The sequence below is a fragment of the Paroedura picta genome, chromosome 2 (genome assembly GCF_049243985.1).
Source record: "Paroedura picta isolate Pp20150507F chromosome 2, Ppicta_v3.0, whole genome shotgun sequence".
NCBI classification, from domain to species: Eukaryota; Metazoa; Chordata; class Lepidosauria; order Squamata; family Gekkonidae; genus Paroedura; species Paroedura picta.
The window spans coordinates 133792139-133813440 of NC_135370.1; the positions used below are offsets into that span (position 1 = coordinate 133792139).

The window sequence follows — 21302 nt, forward strand, 5'->3', positions numbered from 1 at the left end:
ACTGTGCAGCAGTGACGAAAAAAGCTATGGATTTTGAGGCAAACAGAATTATTATGATGTGTTCTCGTTTAAATCACTCGTGCAGTCCTACCTGGAGTGCTGTGTACAGTTCTGGGTGCTCACCTCTAAAAGGAATAAATATAGAGGCAGAAAAGGACAAGCATAATGATTAAGGGGTTGGAGATCTTTCCCTCTGAGAACCTTCCTCTATATAATACTGCACCTTGGAGAACTCGGTGGGCAGTAGAATCAGTACTACTTCACATGTAATTAACTTTATGGACCTTACTACTACAGGCTGTGGCAATCATCAACAATGTACATGATTTTTATTTCATGGAATATAGTAATTAATCAGCCCTACTAGCCATGATTGCTAATGGGGACATCCACATTCAGAGCTACTCTGCCTCAGAACACCAGAGCATGAGGAAAAACAACATGAGGGGGTTCTGACTGCTGTGCCCAGTTCATGGGGGAGGTGGGGAGGCTCTGGTTAGTAACCATACAGGTCTGATCCAGCAGTGCTCCTCTCAGGTATGACTGCAGGGTAAAGGCTTACCTTGACGCATTTTTAATGGTCAATTATTCCAATATTTGATTTTGGCACAAGTCACTAAATGTTTTTATTCCCACAAATGTAAGCATTTGACAGAAATCAAACTACATTTCAGAAGAATTGACATTGCTATAATCCATTGCAGCTAAACAAAATGCAACCTGCCAAGCTGTGTTATAAATTCAAATACAAACTGAATGTTAGCAAAATGAGCATTTTTTTTTGAGACTCAAAGTCTGCTTTTTTTTTTAATTAAAAATGTTAACCAATGCAACTGTAGGCTCATTACAATATGGATAACATATCCAAACCTAACTTAAACAATAAGCCCTCTACTTATCGCTAATAACCAACCCCATCACTGAACTAAAAACTGAAGTTGATATTCTAGACCAACCCTTCCCAACCTTATTTTTGGCCATGGCCTTTTTATTATACTATATTTTTAATAAGAGATCTCCTCAAGTTCCCTCTGCAGAAGGCTGACTGTTTGTACAATGAGCCAGACTGTGTCCATTTCACTGAAGGAATCGGAAACGGCACTTTAAAAGATATATACAGTGTCATTAAATATTGGGATTAGAGGGAATTCTTTGAAAACACTTTATCATGAGCATTTGACTCCTACAAGATTAGCTAAAGTCTTAGGACGGTGGTTCTCAACCTGGAGGTCAGGACGCCTTTGGGTGATCTGCTTGGCTGGGGGGGGGGGAGGGCGCTGCCACTGTTGCCGCTCCTTCTGCAGGTGCCCACGCTCAGCCACCAGCCGCTTCAGCAGTGCCTCCTGCACTGCGCAGTCTCCGGCCAGGCGCTCCAGGTGGCAGCACAGCTCAGTGGGACAAGAGGCAGAACTGAACTGAGAAACCCCGGGAAAAACCAATTTATATACAATTATTATGAGCAATGGATCTTCATACCATTGGTAAGTTTCAGAGATTGTCCCCTTAATTTCTAGTGTAAGATGACTCTCCTCACAGCCTTTCTGCTTTGGAGTAGTTCCATTTCCCCAGCAGGTTATGGTCTTCTGCTCACCAGTAATTTCAATATATGTATCCCCATTACTTAAAGAAGATGGTAAAGTCTCAAAAAGTTATTTTTACTATGAAAGCTATGCATTATCATATTCTATTTGGTACATTTTGCATATGCTTTTTGGGCTCTGTCACAATATAGCTTCATAACAGCTTCACAGCCCTGCTTCATTGTACCAAGTGACACACTGACATGTTATGCTACTTTCCAGTATTTAGACAGGAATCTTATGAAGAATGCTGAAACTAGTTTTATCAGCTCAATGTAATCAATTCCACAGAAGTTACATAAAACAAACCTGCCTCTGAGTACATAATACTCAGTGGGGTTATGAACAACTCCAATCTACACATTTCACACAGCAGCTTATTCAAAGTTCCTAATTAAATACAAATCAGCAATATTTTATAACCTGGACAGTAACTTGTACATCTCTGAATGTAAACTGATGCAGTGAACTAAATAGAATTTAGAGCCTGGTTTGGATGGGCCATTTGTCTGATCCAATAAGGTACTGACATATTCTGTAATGCTGGGCTGGTGATAAACATGCAACAGTTAATTTATTTGAACCATTGCTGTGCATTGCAAAGCAATATGGCAGAATGTCAAAAGAAAGGGCAGTATATTATAGAAAAGTATTTTACACAAAAGCCCATGCTTATATTACAAAAAATGCCATCACCGTATCAGTAGATCCTAATAATTGTAACTTGGGGAGGGAATTCTAAAAAGAATTGGCAGCTTAGAAAATACCGTCAAACAATATTGCATTTAAGTCCTGCTAAGTACTATTTGCACGATCATGCATTTGTGCACAAGTTCCACATGAAGGGGAGGGGAAGTGAAGCTGTGCCCACATTTCTAATACCCACAGTGGGTAAAAGTTTTTACATTTATTAGCACAGAAGTGTTCACGATGAAAAAGGGAGAATGAGTTAAACTACCAAATTAACTTCAAATGGGGCTTTAACAGATTAGAGCAGTGGTTCTCAAACTTTCTAATGCCGCGACCTTTTAATACAGTTCCTCATGTTATGGTGACCCCAACCGTAAAATTATGCAAGTGTTCTTTCATAGAAATTAAACCGAAACTGAGCAATGGCGTGAAGATCCATTGCTCATGATTGTATATAGATTGGGTTTTTTTTCCACGTGGTTTCTCAGTTCAGCTCTGCATCTTGTCCTAACATGCTGAACTTGCTCTTTTCTGCTGCTCCAGACATGAACGCTCAATCTCGATCTACCCCCACAAAGCTGTTGTGTGGATGCCCTCCCGCAAGCTGCTTGCCCTGCCATGACTCCTGAAAGGGTCGTTCAACACCCAAAGAGGTCCCAACCCCCAGGCTGAGAACCACTGGATTAGAGAAAGGAAAAATTTGGCATGGGTGGGGGCAGCTCTTCCCAGCACCTGTCAAAATCTGCCTTGCACTGAATAAGCCCATTCTGTACCTGTGTACAAATGCTGGAGGTGCAATCATGCCCTGCGATGCCGGCTCAGGGTGGATCACAACATATTGTAGTGTATGAATATAAATACAACAATTAAAAACACAATAAAACCATCCTACCCACTCTATGGCAAGCCCAGAGCATCTCTGTTTCCGTTTCTGAGGGGGAATATCCCTATAGAGGGAGCCCAGGATGTTAATCAAGTCGTCTAGATATTCATTGACCCCAACCAAATGCCTGGCGGAAGAGCTCCGTCTTACAGGCCCTGCAGAACTAACTCAAGTTACATCAAGCCCCTGGAACAGGATTAACTCTCCCCACCATGTCTCTTTTCTGCCTGTAGTCAGAGTGCTACCTGAATAGCAGGAAGCACAGTATCCACATTGAAACATTTTTGCAACAGATCCACCACTACTTATCTTTGGCCTTCTCAGCCGCAACTCCCAAATCTTTTCACATCCAGTGACTGAAGATGGAAACATTAAGCACTTCTGCCTCCCCCCCCCCCCCCAAAATAGATCTTCCCTACACTCTCCCATGTTAAGGGCATGGAACCGTGAATACGGTGCTTTGCCAAAGCAGCACCACGGCATAGGGACATTTGAAGGCAGCAATAAGAAAAGCAGAGTTGCTCGGTTCTAGAAAATTGCTCCGAGAGGAACTGAAGACTTCTACCGCTCCCACACAAACACAGTATCTGTTGCAGCTCAAAAACAACAAGCATCGGCAGACCAACCGGCTTTTTAAATTCTCATTGAAATCAGGAATAATAAAAAACATAGGTACCCTTGACTCTCAGTGGGGGCATGCCCCATCCTAGCAATTAAGCTGCTGTTAAGCCATCGCAATCTGCGGTAAATTACAGGACACGCTACTCTGTTATCAAACTCAGTGCTTGTCTTTGCCCGAATGTTTGATTTCAAGACAACGAGGCAAGCCCATGACGACGCAGGTAGCACTTGCAAGCTCACCACTTGTGGGAAGCCTGCTGCTTGTAGGCTGGCAGATTCCCTGGAAACGCGCTTATAATTGCATATCTTTAACTCCTTGGGAGTACTGCACAGCTCGCTAGTCTTAATTTTCGGCCAAGTCAGCGGCACTATGAATTACTTGGCCGGAGCCCACGCACAAGGATGATGATGTATTTTTTACTACTATTATAAAACCATCCAGCTTGTACTCTAGCTGGGAGAAAACTGACCCCCCTGTTCCCCAATTTTTAACAATATTCTAATTTTCTCTGAAGCAATACTGGGAACTTCTAGGTACAGAACTGAACTTTTCTACCTTGAGTTTTCTGTGAGAAAGGCAGAGTGTCACTGAAGTAAATATATAAAATAAAAATTCACCAGCATGAATTATAAAACTAGTTCTGAAAGCAGGTGCAACCTCTGGGCAATACAACGTCAAGCTAAATTTCAGCCCATGATATCATCAATCTGTTTATCAAAAGTCCAACAAGATTTTCCACTGGAAATTTGAGAACCACAAGTGGTACCCAGAAGTGACCTCGGATTCCCACCACCCCATTATTAATTGGAAATTGGGGGGGGGGGTAAATTCAAACCATCATTTACAAATGAAGTGCTCTATTTACCTTGTGCAAGTCCCGGAGAAATGAAATGATGCCTTCCAAGATTTCACTAAGCTCTATGAAATCTGTATTCTCCTCAAACCAAATTACACGGGGACTGTAAAAAACTTTGATGTGTCTCAAGCAAAATGACAATGTTCCACTTACAGCTTCAATTTACTGTTTTTTGAAAAAAATAATAATCAAACCTTCCTTGAATCATAACTACAACTTGTCCTATTCCCCTCAAAGTATAATCCTATGCAGAGAGCTACTCCAGTTTAAGCCCACTCATTTCACTTCTCATTACTACATTCAAACATCTTGATTAAAAAGCAAAATATTCTTGTTCATGCTGCAGGTGCAGTTTGAAGATTTGCAGCACTTCTTAATGCTTTCTTGTGTCAAAAGTGGAATCAGTTGAAGTGCTCAACATGCAGTTCTGCTTCTCCTTCAATTTCTGGTTAAGTTATGCTCTGTTCTGAATTTCTTAAGTAAATGTTAACAAAACCAGTGCAAGTAATCTCTGTGCTTAAAAAAATAAGCACTTAGTACATAAGTAACAAACATGATTTCCATGTTGTACATGTAAGATCTAGTCATTTCAGGCTCATAAATAAAGGAACCAAGTAGGGCGGGACCTGGTGTAAAAGGTGGGGAGAAGTTTATTTAGTGTATTTTAAGTGCTGCCTTTTTGACAGAGGCGTTCTGAACTGCATGAGGGAGGAAGACGTAACAGCTGACTCAATGTTGTTGACACTTGAGGATAACAATTTCAGAATAATATTTTAGGATAAATGCCATATGTCTACCAAGAAAACTTCAAAATCTGCCACATTCATGAGAATATGTAAATTCTACTCAAAAGCATAGAAAATAAGCAGATATCTAGTGTGATGCTCAGCAAGTTACTTATGTCTGTTACAAGTGTTGCAGTAAGAGATATTTAAAAAGAAGGAAGAAAAGAGAACACAGAAAAATGGTAACTTCTCTAAAACAGGAACACAGACAAACCCTGATCAGATGCAGATCTGTGGATGACTAAGAATGAGGGACATACAGATCCTGAACTTTGACAATGTAATCCACATTTTTATCCCTTGAGTAAATTATGAAAAAGTAACTGTGCATAATTTATTCCATTTACACTAGTTGAGGAGAAGGCAAAAGGGCACTGATGTCATTCCACTCTCCACCACCGAAAAAAGGAAGCATGGTGGAAACAGTCAACAGCTGAGATTCTCAGATCGCTTAATTCAAATAGAACTCTGCATTAATTTTTTTATTTATGTTATTTATAGAGACTCGTTGAGACTCAAGGCAGATTATACAATGTAAGGCAGTGCAATCAATAGAATAAGACATCTGATAAATGAAGTGGTAGGGATAAAAAATCTGTAGCAAAGCATAAATACTAGATTTGATATGTTTTGATATCCAAAAAGTAGAATTTCAACATTGCTAGAAAATAATGCAATATTAAGAGTACACCACGAAGAAAGGATGGTTCAAAATTATTGTAACAGAAAACAGAACCTATCCTGGGCTATACTAAACAATTTCACAATAAATATAAATAAACGTTTCTTATCTCTTCTTTTATATATATATGTATTAGAACAACCAGAACGGCCTCTAGATTAAACCGTTTTCAATTGGGTTTTCCTCAGTGGTTGTTTTTCAACTTATTGTATTGTTAATGAAGTCCTTCAAAAGGATCAAGTTTTCCTCTCAACATTTAAATCATATATATGTGGCCTTTGGCTCCCAAGTTCGGGGAGGTCTAGTCAAAAGACTCTTCCCCTAGGGCTTGCTAGTAACTGAGTATTCTTAACTGAGTATTCTTAACAGAAACCCTGTTAAGTCAGTGTCTTTCATTCTCACATGTCCCTAAACCCAATAGAAAAAAAGGCAATTGTCCAAAAGAATGAAAGATTTAACTCAGTAAAGATTATGGGAACTAGCAGGTGGCAGTTGAAACAGAGTTTGAGGTTCACTTAAACTGGAAGTCAGTACATATCACCAATGTACCTAAGGCATGGCTTTAGCAAGGGGCTATGTGCAAAGTTATGCTATATGCACAGACTGCCAGAGCAGCCAAGAGTGGCCCTTGGAGTAAGACGTAAGTAAGTAAGAAGCACTTTCAATATCTGTGATAGTCATTCATAAGAGTCATTTTCATCTTAGCATCTAGAAAATACCACTCTAGCAGCTAATGCATAACACAAGATATAACAAGCACCTAATCTATTTGTATGGAAGCTGTCCCAGGCCACAAATCATTTACATGTAGACCCAAAAGCACATGGAACTTTCATTTTCCCCCCTCCATGCCTAGTTCAACATTTTAATAACAGCCAATAGATACTAAGAGTCCCTTGTTTCTTCTTCACAACTATTATTATTTTAAAAGCATACAGTACCCAACAAGCAAGTTTTTTGAGACAACATGAAAACAGCACTAGAAATAAGAACCCAACCCCCCAATTGCAGATATTGGGCATGTGCTATTACTATGGTATGGTATTTGTCATCCCATTTTCGGGGGGGGGGGGGTGGTTTAGAAATCCCAATAAATAAATAAATAAATCCCCCAAAATGAATTTTTCAAACATTTCACCCTTGAAAGGTACAGGAAAGGGCACATGCTATATATGCCAAAACAAGCCACAGGGAAGAGCATGAATCTGCTTGTCTATGGAGGCAGCATTATAAGAAGGTCTACAGCCATCACTCACAACTACATTCTCTAGATATAATGCATACAGTCTAAATTATCCCTTTTCCTCCAGGACTCCAAAGCCCTTACGACATCACTCCTTTGTATTACATTGGGGAGGCAGCAGTAAGCTTCTAATTCTGAGCACAGATTGGAGGGGATGGAGATAGACACAGAATGAGCAGATCTCTGGCTATGGTTAAGAAGCTATTCGGCCATCTTCTACCTATGCCAACAAGTAGGCTTTCCAAGGCAAGACTAGCATTATGGAACAGCAAAGCCCAAAGGTTTGTAGATCAAAGAAACTACAGAATTCAAGGATGGTGCTCAGAACTCCTACAGCCCACACAAGCTATATTCTAACTCCAACTAAATACAAATACCAGACCAGAAGTATCTTAACAAACGATCAATAAAAGCTGGCTGGACCTATAAATGAAGCCATTTCAAATGATGTAGAGGTGAGGAATAAACCTTTAAAAAAATAATTAAATAAAAGACTGATAAGAGAGCAGATTCAAGAGGGTAGTCATGTTGGTATGAAGTAGCACAACAAAATTTGAGAGTGCATGCACATTAAAGCTCACACCTTGAATAAATCTTTGTTGGTCTTAAAGGTGCTACTGGACTCCATTTTTGTTGATAAGAGAGCCGTACAAGATTCAAACTGGACCAGTTGCAATGAAGGCAGTACTTGGCTTCAACCTGCTCTCTCCAGTCCAAGTGATAATCTGTACATCACAGTATACACCCACAGATCTCTGTATCACCTAATTACAAATGAATATTAATCCTGAGCATCTTGCAACTCCTTCGTAACATAATTCTCAGGTTTCAGGAGTGATCCCACAGGTAAACCCCCACATTAGCCACCATCAAAACAACCCCCAAGAGCCAACTGCTCCTAAGTAGCAAAGTAATTCCTGTTGATTTAGAGTTCTTCTGATGAACAGTAACATTTAGGGTGCAGAGGTTCCCAAAACAGTAGACAGGAAAATGATCTGCAACTTTGCATTCATCACACATAACAGACTTCCAGCAACAAAAAATGAGTCTGTGCAAGGCAAAAAATGCAAATGAGAGATTTTACTAGTATAACAATCATCAGTGCACCAAAAGGTGAGCAAGAGCTAGAAGTATTATCACAAGCTATGCCAAGAAATGCCACCCATTGAACATGGCAAGTATACTGTATGGGTGAAACTGTGGATTCATGTTTTGATTACAGCTTTAGAAGTTTATTGCTTCTTGTGATTTTCACCACTCACTAGAAGTAGTCTAAACTGTCAGGAGCACATCAATATTTCTGTCCATGGGATCTCTCATACTTTTCATCAAGGATTAGAGAGGGATACCTTGCACATGTGGACGACTCTGTGCAATTTTATTGTCACCTGGCATTCCAAGATGGCTAGAAATTTAATCAAAAACTAAGTGGCTAACATATCCCACCCCAAAAAAAATAAAAGAAGGAAGTCAATGCAACCACTTGAACATATTCTAGTTTAAGGCTTCAAACATGTGACAATTAAACAAATTTAATAGGGGCCCACTCCTGTCCTCTACTAGTTCAATACTAGTCTTAACAGAGACCTCCTCAAACAAATGATTGGTTGTACCACACAATCAAGACCCCTGCTCCTCCAATTAAATATGCACATATTGGCTTCTTACAATGTGGATAACAGAGCCGGCAGACACAATCTCAACTTCTCCCCTGCATAGGTTCGGCTTGTTTAAATCTGAATATAGAGCTTATGATACCCACCATCCATATTAACAGCTATGATACGACACAAATTGAACTGAACTATGTGAAATCTGCCTTTTGTTTGATAGCAACCCAGTCAATCAGCAGTGACAATTATGTCTACTGTACCATTAGGGCGTAAACCTTGCTTCTATAAAGGCCATCACAAGACAGTCTGCTGGTGCTTGTCTTGTCTAAGCAGAGAGTGACATTTGTCCTGCTCAGCAACAGAGGATGAGGTTTGATGAAGCGTTTGATGGAGAGCCCTGCACTGCTCCTAACTGCACAGATAACAAAACACCAACAAGTTATATCTGTAGCCAAATGCAATCAGTAAAGTCTTATATTCATACATATTAATGAACAGATTTAAGAATTCTTACTTGCTAGAGGAAATTACCAATTCCTTTTCTCCACCTAGAGGTTCATTTGCAGCTTTGCTTCAATTCAACTATTATGAATTATTAAACTCCATACCACACATTCAAGATACATTACACTTGAGTCAGCATGATGTAGTGTTAGACTAAGATCTGGAAGACCCAGGTTCAAAAGCCCCAACTGCCATAAAGTTTGCTGGTGGATATGAACAAAATTTACCTCAAAGGGTTTTACTGGCAAAAAATGTGGGAAGTCAAGAGCCGCTGAGCTTCCTCGAATGAAGATGGTATGGAAAGATAGACAGAGTTGAATGCTAAAGTCCTTTTGTTCTGCAGTCACAGATTTGTTTTCAGAGTTCCGAGAGAGACCAAAGATCTCCCTTTCTCATTGGTTGAGTCACTCGTGGCCTGTAGAATAGCAAGGCAACACAGAGTGTTTCCATACCAGGAATTTGCCCTGACTTACTGCTCATCCAGTGGCAAAGCAAATTCCTGGTTGCACTCAACATCGGCACCAAGCTGGGGCTGTCTCAGGTATGGCCCAACTTAAGCCTTCCGTTTCCCTGCAGCAAAGGAACATGGACGGCAACAGAGCCTATGTCAGGGCAGGCCCATGCAGCAGGTCTCACCCTTGCCTGACTATGGCATCTCGAAAGGGACAAAAAATTATTAATAATAAAAAGAAATCCAGGCCAATACTGCCCCACAGTGGAACCTTGCTGCCCTGGTGGGAGCACAAATTCAGGGTGGATGAGTGTTGTTGTTGTTAGGTGCAAAGTCGTGTCCAACCCATTGCGACCCCCATGGACAATGATCCTCCAGGCCTTCCTGTCCTCTACCATTCCTCAAAGTCCATTTAAGTTTGCACCGACTGCTTCAGTGACTCCATCCAGCCACCTCATTCTCATGAGGTATGCCGGGCCAAATGCTCCACTGTGCAGGAGCAGGAAGAGGTGGGACAACTTGTCCTGAGGCAAATGCAGGTGGCAGCCCAGTGTAATGGCAGCCATGTGGTAAATGTCATAGACACTTTCCTGAGGTACAATGCATGCAAAGCATGAGCTCAAACCACTGAACTCTTTAGAGATGGCTTACAGCAAGATGAACTGTTACTGGCTAAAATCAAAACAACCTCCATAACATCAAGAGAACATCAGAGTTAAGGAAGTTTGATTCCGCTCACGTATGCAGTGGACGTGAAAAATCAATTTCAACTATTGGATGCAACAGAGAAGATGCCTGATGAACTGTGGCAGAAAAATTCAATCAACTGTTGTTGAAACAGCTGTTAAACACAAACCAAAGAAGAAGACAGAAAAAAGATCAAAACAACTCTCAGATGAAACCAGAAGAATACCTGAATGTAGAAAATCAGCAAAAGCTGCAGGCAAAAGGGAGGAAGCAAAAAAATTAAATGTGGATTTGCAAAGCGCAGCAAGAATAGACAGTGAAGCTTACTGGAATCAGAAATGCAGCAATGATGAGCTTGAACCAAACATGGAAAAGCAAGGACATAAGCCTGACTGTCAAATGTAGATGAGTTAGAGCTATCATATTTCCAATATCCACTAATGGCTGTGAAATTTGGATGATAAAAATCGATTCTTTTGAACTCTGATGTTGGACAAGGCTTCTGTGGTTCCATGGACACCAAAAGTCACAAACAAGGAAATACTACAGTGCATGAAGTCCAATATATTATTGGTAGGCAAAATTGCAAAACTCCAACTCACTTATTTTGGCCATATCATGCGATCCAACTCAGTGGAGAATGCAGTGATGCTAGGATTGGTCTGTGGAAAAATGAAACCAGGCCAATAAAGAGCACGGCCATTGGATGTAATCAGAATGGACATAGGCCAGAACATTGCATGGCTGAGGGGGCCGGTGCGGGATTGTGGACTGTCGCGGCAGCTGTGCCACAGGATCGCCAAGAGTCGGACAGGACTGAATGGCTGACAACACCACCAGCAAGATCCGTTTAGGCCTTTCCCAGACTGGACATTATTTTTGCTCAAGACTAAACCTGATCATCCCTTCTCTTTGCAGTGAGGCCACTGATTCATGTAGCTCACCACTAGCTACTCAGACCACAAGCAGCTTTCCATGGTCGCAGCCACAAGTCTTTCTCCACCCTGCCACTTGAAATCCTTCTACTTAAGGAACAGAACCTTAAGCCATCTTTGCCCAAGCTGAGAAGGCAACATGCACACATTGTGAATAAATAAACCTGCAAAAATCTGGATCACAGTATACACAGAGCTATCTCCCTCGGAGACACAGATTCTTCAAGTACGAAGGCCAATAATGACAGACCAGCTTCCTGAAAAACAACCTGCTCAGCATTCTGAAAAACCTCAGCAATGTGGTATCATAGGGGAGCATTGCAAGGAATATTCCCAAATCCTGGACTACATGAAATGACGCTGTGCCTTGGCTAAATTCAGTTATTTAAGAGCAGTTTTTGGAATTAAATAAGCACACTGAGGAATCTCCTCCTTTAGAATTTTTCAAAGGTTGAACAAGAACCTCTGGTAGATCTCTGACATACAAGTCACCCCATTAGACAACAGAAGTTTGGACTAGATGGACTTTGGCATTCTACTTCCATGATTCTGCAGACATTATGCCTTAACTAGGGCAAACATGACTATGAAATTGGCATTAAGCAAGGCACTGATGGCAAACCAGCCTTCTGTCTTAATGAAATTAAAGTACTCAGTAAGCAGAACAAAACTTTCCTGCCTTCCCTCTCCCAGTGCACCCCCCAAAATGCTGCCCTTGAACATTCCCATAGTGCTGTATAAATGCTGACCCCAGCAAAATTTTAGCACTAGCTCCAAGAAAGATGGCACTGTTTGCTTAGTCTGTCTGGTTATCCTGTTCCTTTAGTCAAGCTGCCTGAAAACATCATATGACACCTAGTATTCCATGATGTTACTTGAAAATTATTAATAAAGCCAACAGATTCTGCATGAGCACAATTGAGGTCACCGACACATTTCTGATGCCATAAAAATATTACTATAACAGTTTAGTTTAAAGAGCTGTTTAGTGTAATAAACAGTTTAGTTTATCTGCACCCCCCTCTTGTTCTTGTGATTCTCATGCTGCAGCACAGAGAAATGAATGATGACCTTCACTAAATGAGAAACTGACTGTTGGGTTTTTCCCCCTCCATGGAGTCAGAGAGATGCAAAGCAAAAGGGCATTTCAGACCCTTCTCACAAGATTTCCTTGTGAATATCACTGTGCTGCATTTCTGACAGGTCCTGTTGAAGCGGACCCTGTTCCTGAACTACACTCTCCCTCCACCCATTTCCAAGGAATTAACCGTTGCCACTTTATTGCCCTGAATCCAGCTAGTTCTGTATTCTGGAAATTGAAATGGTGCCTGCCACAGAATTGCCCTCAAGATACTCAAGGATCTACCCTCAATATTGCAATTTTCAGAGACTACAGTCTTGTGCACACAGTGAGGCTTGCGTATGCACCATTTGCTTCAATGGCATTTAAGCCCCCAAACCAGATACAGAATTGCAGGCCATTTATAGACTCCAATTTTTGGCTATTTTACCCTCAGAAGGACCTGTACGTCCCAGTTTCACGTTGTTCTCTTAAGTGCTTCAGACTATATTTGTCTTTAGGAAGGCAGGAGGGGATCACCATATAAATCCCAGAAAAATAAGAATCAAGAATGCAGAAGCAGCACTGAATTTCTCAAAAGCATCAGCAAGTCTCTTTCTTTTTTCCTCTAGCCTCTTTTTTTGTTCATGTTCACAAGGTCTTAAACAACCCTAAACCATAGAATAATGGCACAGTTTTTCTAAAGAATTTTAATTCAACTTTAGAGCTAGGAGAAGCAGCAGCTGCCAAAGACTTTGCAATGGTTGCTGTTTACATCCAAAAGTAGGGTTTGGGAAACGGAATCTGCACTAAAATCCACCTCTGGATCCACTGCTCTCTCTCTTTCGTTGCCTTCTTCTTTTTAAGCAATGAGCAATCCATTATTCTATGTGTGATGATATCAATAATTTCAGAAGCACATTGGCGAAATCTATCTAGAAAGGGAATACCCAAAAACATACCATAAAATTGAAGGAATGAATGGCATTTAAACATAACATAACATAACATAAATGCTCAACACTGAGTGAACGATAAGGGCAGATAAATGAGTGGTTTTTCCTTTTGAAGTAACTAATGGGAAGCAAACCTGCCTTTCCCTACTCAAGGCTGAAATAAAATCGAGCTCAATTATTAGATGTGTTAGTATTTTCCTGAGATGAGGCGATATCCTCGGGAGTGACTCCTAGTTGCAAAAACTTATCCTCTGGTGTCTTGAACCGGGGACTGTAAGCTGAATCCTGGCTCAGGAGATACTGGAGACTATCTGTCAGAACAGGGTTCTAGCTCTAGCTCTAAAATTGAAAATATGCGCTTCAACTGATTTAATACCCAGTTAAAACCTAATAGCTGAGGTGGCAATATATGAGGGGAGTTGCCCTATCCATCATTAACAAAAAAGAATAGAGATAATCCACTGTCTCATTAACCATCATGATCCAAATCAGAACATCATAGAGAAACTGTGCAGGGGCTCAAACACCAAGGGGAAGTACTGAGAAAACGATCACTTTTATTATTTCTGAAACTTTAAAATAAGCTTTTTGCCTATGTCTGTCTCAATTTAGTTTAAAGGAGAACCAAACACCCAGATAGGAGTAGATTTTTACCTGATCGGTTTTATGATTATTTAGTAACCAGGGAATGTTGGTATTAGATGGAGTCCTTCTGAAAACCCTTGAATTTAGAATCATTTTCTTCTAAGACTGGTGAGCACAATGAAGCAAAAAGGTTTTCATTCAGTTACTACGGCTCTCTCTAGTTCTAGAATGCAAAAGAGCATCATCTGCATACAACAGATTCAAAATGGTTTACCTGGCTAAGATGGGCAAAAATGGTGTCCCTTGAGGGTGCTTGGTAGATACTTTAAATATACATTAAAACCAAAGGAGCCAATAGGCAACCTTGATCGTTCTGATCTTCTTGGAGAGCCATCCATCAAAAGTGCAGCGCACCTGGGAGGAAGTATTCGTATAAAGAAGACTAATAAGCCATAGAAGGCAATGATCTATAGAAGTTGCCTTTAATTTTTCCCAAAGACACCTTTGAGGCACGGAGCGAAATACTGCCTTTACATACATAAAGGCAGCAAACAGAACTCCTCTAGGGACTGAATATTTATAAGCTAAAAAAGCAAGAACTACACAATGATCTAAGGCGGTGGTCCCCAACCACCGGGCTGCAGCCTGGTGCCAGGCTGCAAAGGCCCTGGCACTGGGCCGCGCCCAGCCACGCACGCACGTTTGCGTGGCATGCGCGGCCGGGCGATCGCCCTCCCCGCCACCGCCAGTCCGCAGCCTAGAAAAGGTTGCGGACCAATGATCTAAGGTACTGTGGCCTGGCCAGAATGTTAAAAAGTGGGCGTAAAGCGTCTGCAGTACAGACAGCAATGTAATAGGTTGATAATTTGCTGGTTCTACTTTAGAGCCAATTTTATAGATTGGGACAATGATGCAATCTCACCATGATGTAGAAGAGAAGAGCTAGTTTTTTATACTCCGCTTTTCACTGCCTGAAGGAGCCCCAAAGCAGCTTACAAACACCCTTCCCTTCTTCTCCCCACAACAGACACCCTGTAAGGTTAGTGGGGTTGAGAGAGCTCTAAGAGAAACGCTCTGCGAGACCAGTTCTAAGAGAATTGTGACTATCCCAACATCACTCAGCTGGCCGTATGTGGGATGTGTCCTGTGTCCTGTGTTGTTAGATGGATCAATAAAGTGACAGGTAATGGTACCCACCAATCCAAGTTCTTTCTAATTGCTTCTAATGGAATCCTGTCTGGGCCAAGTGTTGTATTGGGAGAAAACCTATAAACTGCCTCAAGAATTTCTTCAGGGGTGATCAGTGTCCTTTCAGAGAAGTGCATTGCAGGGGTGTAGCCACTGTTATCACTGGCCAAAGGGTTGCTATATAATCCATATGAGTCAGAAACTGATGCCCAGAATCTGACTGAGTCTTTACTCTGAGAAGCTCATCACCAAGTCCCCATAATGACCTATTACGGTGAACCCCCGTGGGCACAGGCAGCAAGACCACCAAATTTGTTTGATAGCTCTACAAAGGTCTAATGCCCAGAACTCTGGCAAGATTATTGATTTATTATAGTGACCAGGCGTCCTGATTCTCTCGGGACTGTCACGCTTCTGGGCCAAATGCCCCGTGTCCCACCAAGGTCTTTGAATGTCCCACGATGCCTGGCTGCTGCCACCGAGGGGGAGGGAGGGCCCACCACTACCGCCGCTGCTGGTCTTGCCGCACAGCAGGCCGTCATGCTCACTTCCCATACCCAGGCTAGGCTCGACCAGCTCCACCTCGCCCAGGTGACGTCAGGCGATGCGAGAATTGCACCCTACTCTGCCGCTGGCGCTGCGCGTGTCCAGGTGATGGAGAGGGCTGGATGCATCCCGCCTGTGAGGGGAGAAAGTGGTGGGCCCATGCACACGTTTGCGGTCAGTTCGGCTGAGGGCCCAGCAGCCGGAGGAGCCTTCAAGTCCCAGCCCACTGAGGGGGCCACTCGCCCTGTCGATGCTGCCTCCAGCCTCCTTGCCCCTCCACCACCAGTGCCATAGATTCGGATGAAGGCTACAAACTTAACATCCCAATGATTGTTTTAGCCCTTTAGCTCAGTGCTATGGAAATATTTGTTGGCAAAGGAATGCAGCTGGAATATGTAAAGGTAACTCAACGAGCAATCCTATTGAAACTTATTTGAAAATAATTCTGTAGAAGCCAATGGGACTTTATCTAGGCAATGCTGTTTAGGATCAAGGTGACAAATTTAGAGGTTTGGTTCTACCCATATTTTCCACATTTAATTAATTTTAGCAAATAAAATGCGTGTGTGCTTGGGTTCAAGAATCAATCAATATATCTGGATGCAAATGTTTTCATATTAGGGTATCCTACTATGAGTCATAGATATCTTTAATCTGCACATCTGTATACAACTTGCCTAGAGTAGATGATTTAGAGTGAAATAGGTGGGCCATAAATTTAAGCAAAGGAATCTTTCTTGTCTGAGATTGGTCATGAGTTGCATAGTTCTCCTAGAACTTGCTACAGTCTCTGTCCAACAACATACTTTTTATCCAAACTGTCTCCCAAATGATTATAATTTTTTTAAAAATCAACTTCGTCTTGTGTTCAAGCTTGGAGAAGCAGCTCTAACTCTATCTTTGGTCATGTTGTTTATTAGTGCTGCTTTGAAAGAAACAGAAGTCTTGCTAGGACAAGACAAGTGGCAATCCCAGTAATTAGATTTGCCTTAAGAATCACATTCTTGAAGATGGAGGAGGATCAGGCAGAAGAGCAGATGAGTAGTGATTCCAGAACTCCAGGCTGTACCTGGAGGTTGGCTACCCAGTGGTGTTCCTCTTTACCAATATTAAAATCTGGTCACCTTATACTTTATGGAATTCACAAACCAGAAAACAATGTACATATTGAGCAAGCCTCCTTCTCAATGATCAAATCTTGACAGCAGCCTAAAAAGCGAGTAAGATGAGAGCCAGCTAAGCAGTTAGGTCTAAATTAATCACTCATCATACACCAATGAACACATTTTTCAAGTGACCAATCAGCTGGAAGATTCTCTGAGTTGACAATATGGAGAGGGGGTGGTCAAGGACATGCTTATTTATTTTATGTTTATATTTATTAATTATTATAACCTGCCACTCATGAGCCTGTGTTGCACTTACTTGTAACAGTTCATTAAATTGTCTGCTGTGCCGGCACACATGGGATCAGCCAAATGGAAGATTTTTTTTAGTTTCTTCTAGTCTGTTGGCACGTTAAGGAGAGCTCCCCCCCCCCCCAAGCATGCTAGACATTGTTTCCCCACTCAAATGGTCATATGCACCATGGGGAGGTGCTCCCCTTCTGTCAGTTGCAACAAAACGAGGAAGGACTACTGAGATCTCACAGCAGGGCAGGAGGCAAGGGGCGTGTGTGCCTGCACAGAAAATAATGAGATGAACAACAGTTACGGGAAAGGGCAACACTGTTTTCATTTTTGGTCTTCTGTGCAGTTTCGCACTGAGAGACTAACAAACTAGCTTACCCTGGAGGTGAGGTGCAGCTCTCATTGGAAGAGAGCCCACTGGACTGCCTTGCCAACTGACATCTCCCTTCTTGCATTCCTGTCCACAGAGTAGTGTTTCACAAAGGCGTCAGCAGACAGCCATGTGGCAGACCCATAGATGTTATTCAGCAGAACACCTCAAAAGAGGATTTTGCTCTTGTAGAATTTGTTCTTACTAGGAAGGGGCAGGAAAGTCCCGCACATCCATAGTGCAATACGATGGCCAATATGATCCATTTTGACAGTCTGAGATGCTGCTGTCTCACCTTTTGATGGCCCAGAATGACAGGCTGGGAGACTTTATGAAAAGGACTTATCTTCTTTAAAAAAACAATAGAGTTCAACGTGTGTAAAGCTGTTGATGTGTGAGATGGAAAAGCTACTGCCAGTGTATTATCTTGTGCTAGATGGAACCCATGCAACGTTCCCTCCAGGCAAATATTGGAAACTGCCTTGTCTAACAGTGGGAAGGGCGGGAAATAGAGCGCCTGCTCAAGGCATTTGAAAAGCATCCCTAATAGACAAATGATTGTTCCATCTCTGACACAGAAAATTGGGGCTATGGTGGTGTGACACGCAGGAAATAAGTTCACAACTGGATATCCCCATTGTTTAATCACTGGGCATATAAAGTCTGGGCCAACAGACCACTCATGATTGAAACTCCCATCAGCTCTGAACAGCTATGTGAATTGTATACAGCTCTACTGCACGTTCCCAAATTACTCCACTTCCACACAAAGAGAAAGCAATGTTATGTCTGCTTACCTGTTTAAATAAAACCTCATAGCTGTGTTGTCTGCTTGGACCAGGACCATGTTCCTGTGAAGAATAGCCATAAACGAAATAAGGGCATAACAAATGACGCTTCATTCTAGAACTTTAATGTGCAAATGTTTTTTGCTGCGTAGGCAGGGGTCTTGAACAGAAACTTCTCACAGTGGGTACCCCTATCCTGGAAATAAGCAGGCCTAAACAGTCCGGGACCAGCATATCTAAGGGACTGCCTCTCATACTATGTCTACCCAGAAGCACTAAGGTGTTCTAGTGACCAAAATCTGCTGCGGGTTCCTGGTCCTAAAGAAATAAAATTGGTTTTGGACAGGGCCTTTTTAGACCTGGCCTTGTAGAATGCATTATCATTCCACAGGCTGTGCAAAACAGAGCTGTTCCACCGGGCATATGATTGAGGTCTAAACATCTAACACCAAAATAGTGCTGACCTCTCTTCCAAATCCACCTGCAAAACTGTGTTAAAGTACACTTTATATCTCCCCCCCCCCAATGCCATTCTGCCAAAGTAATGAGATGGATCAAACAGACTGATACTATTTATTGTTTTATATACTGATGTGTTTTAAATGGATAAGTATGAATTTAACATTTTAAATTTATTTTTATATATGTAATATGTAATGATTGTATTTTATTTTAAATTGTGCGAACTACCCTGAGGAAGGGTGGCATGCAAGTATAAAAATAAATAAATCTGAGGTTACAGTTAATTGCAGACAAAGAGGTCCAAAGGAGACACTCCTAAAATGACTCATATACTGAGACCACCACAAAAGTAGCTTGGCAACAAATTGCCATTCAGAGAACCTTTGGGTTAGTAGATGAGTTAAAGTAGTCATCCCCAACCTTCTTATCACCGGAGACCAGTCAATGCTTGACAATTTTACTGAGGCCCGGGGGTGGGGGGGTAGTTTTTTGCCGAGGGACGTCGCTGCTATCGCCTGAGCCCCTGCTCTGCTTGCTTTCCCGCCAACGCCTCTGACTTCCCATTGCCCATTGGGGGGCGCTGCCAGTTGCAGCTGCGCAGTGCCACGCCAAGGGGGAACCCCAGCCATGGCGGCCGCCAGAAAGCACCAAAGGTGAGCCAGTGGCAGCAGCCGGGGAGGAGGATAAGGAGGAGCTGCAGCCCGGTACCAACTGACTCACTGACTGGTACTGGTCTACAAACCGAGAGTTGGGGACAGCTGAGTTAAAGGACTGAAAACAATTCTGTAGTAGTCTCATCTTGAGCTGAGGATATGGAACAGAGATAGTTGCAAAGGGCATCAGTCCCAGATATCCCTGTATCTGTTGGAAATGGTTACTAGCAAACTGTCAAACTAACCCTTTAATGTGAGAAGCTCAATCACAAGGTAAAGAAAAGCTTGAACTAAAATAGAATTTAGCAAAGCACCAATAAACTGCACTTCTTGGGAAGGAGTTAAAAGTTTAGTTAAGTTTAGATTTCCTCCGATTGAGCACTAAACCTACAATGCTGGCAGGTAGTGAGGTCTAGATTTGATTGTGCTGAGGAGCCAATCATCCACGTCTGGCTAGATGGCACATCCCTGTGATCTCAAATGTGTAATTACTGCAGCTATACATATTGTGAACATATGGGGTATAGTAACCAGCCCAAAGGGTAAAACAATATATTGTAATTAAGGTGTAGGAACTTTCAGTGATCTGGGTAGATGGAAATAAACATCCTGTAAGTTCAGCACAGCAAACTAGTCATTAATTTAAGAAACTAAAAAAAAAAAAAAACCCTAGCAATAATTGTGCTAAAATATTTAGCAAGAAGGAAGGCATTAAACCTCTGAAGTCCTAGAACCACCACTTTTTTTTTTGTCTACTAGAAAGTATCTGGAATGGTATCCATGCAGGCAATCAGAGTCTATATCCTTTGACTTGCACCTTTGAGCAGTAGAGATTCTAACTCAGATGGCAAAGAAGCCCTTTGCAAGTGAAAAGACTCAAATTCCAGATAATAACCATCCTTAAGAACTGTAAAAACACATCATGATGAAGCACCACTGGGGGGGGGGGGACAGACAACCTTGTTCAAACAATCAGAGGCATATGCCTCCAAAAGGCATGCTAGTCAAAGGTGGGTTACTGGCCCTATGGAGCTACTGAATTTTAGCCCTGGGCCTATATCCCCCTCTGCACCTTGACCATGGGTAGGATTCACAATATGACCTCTGGGGAGTATACTGTTGGTGATTTTGATGGAAAAGCCTCTGATCTCTTTGGTATGGTTGCTGGTACTGTTGCCTACAGGGGTGCTGCTGCTTGTAAGTTGACTTGGTTCAGGTGTGATGCAAAAGAGCGAGCTGTTTGTTCCTTTTAATCTGTGAAAGTAGTTCACCTGTTTTGGTGGAGAAGAATGAAGACACCTTTAAAAGGCAGGTCTTCCACCCTATTCCTGGTTCCCGGGCTGTTGTACTATGCTATTTCTTCTCTAGACCACTGCAGAAGCCATGGCACTGGTGGATGAGTCTGTGGAGTATTAGCCAGTATTATTTTTAAAAACATTTTGCTCAACCCTTCTTATCATAAAATCAAGGTATGTGGAGAGCTCTTCCCACAGGAACACCCTCAGAAAGTGATGGAAAAATGCAAGTGAATCAATGGGATCTGAGGTGGTTCCATACATGGAACTGACTCCAATGGTTTGTTGAATGCAGACAGGAGAGTTGAACATGTCTTTCCTTATGTTTAGTCTTAGTTATGGCCTTCCTTGACAGCAGTTCTGAAGACCTCTATGACAGTAATGGCTCAGGTGACCTCGATCGCCTACAGATCGGAGCCTTCGGGGAGGGCAGTATATAAAATAAAATAAAATAAAATC

General features: G+C 41.9%; 1 protein-coding gene across 4 annotated transcripts in view; it reads right to left on the reverse strand.

Moving 5' to 3' along the window:
- Positions 1 to 21302, reverse strand: part of BAHD1 (bromo adjacent homology domain containing 1) — an 87123-nt gene that overhangs the window by 38253 nt on the left and 27568 nt on the right. Inside the window, exon 1 of one of the 4 annotated variants that reach the window (XM_077322895.1) lies at positions 18443 to 18484. The exons of the other annotated variants lie outside the window; for them this stretch is intronic. The gene's annotated coding sequence lies outside the window, so the exon portion shown is untranslated. Of the gene's footprint in view, positions 1 to 18442; positions 18485 to 21302 lie in introns of those variants that run through there. 4 annotated transcript variants of the gene reach the window in all.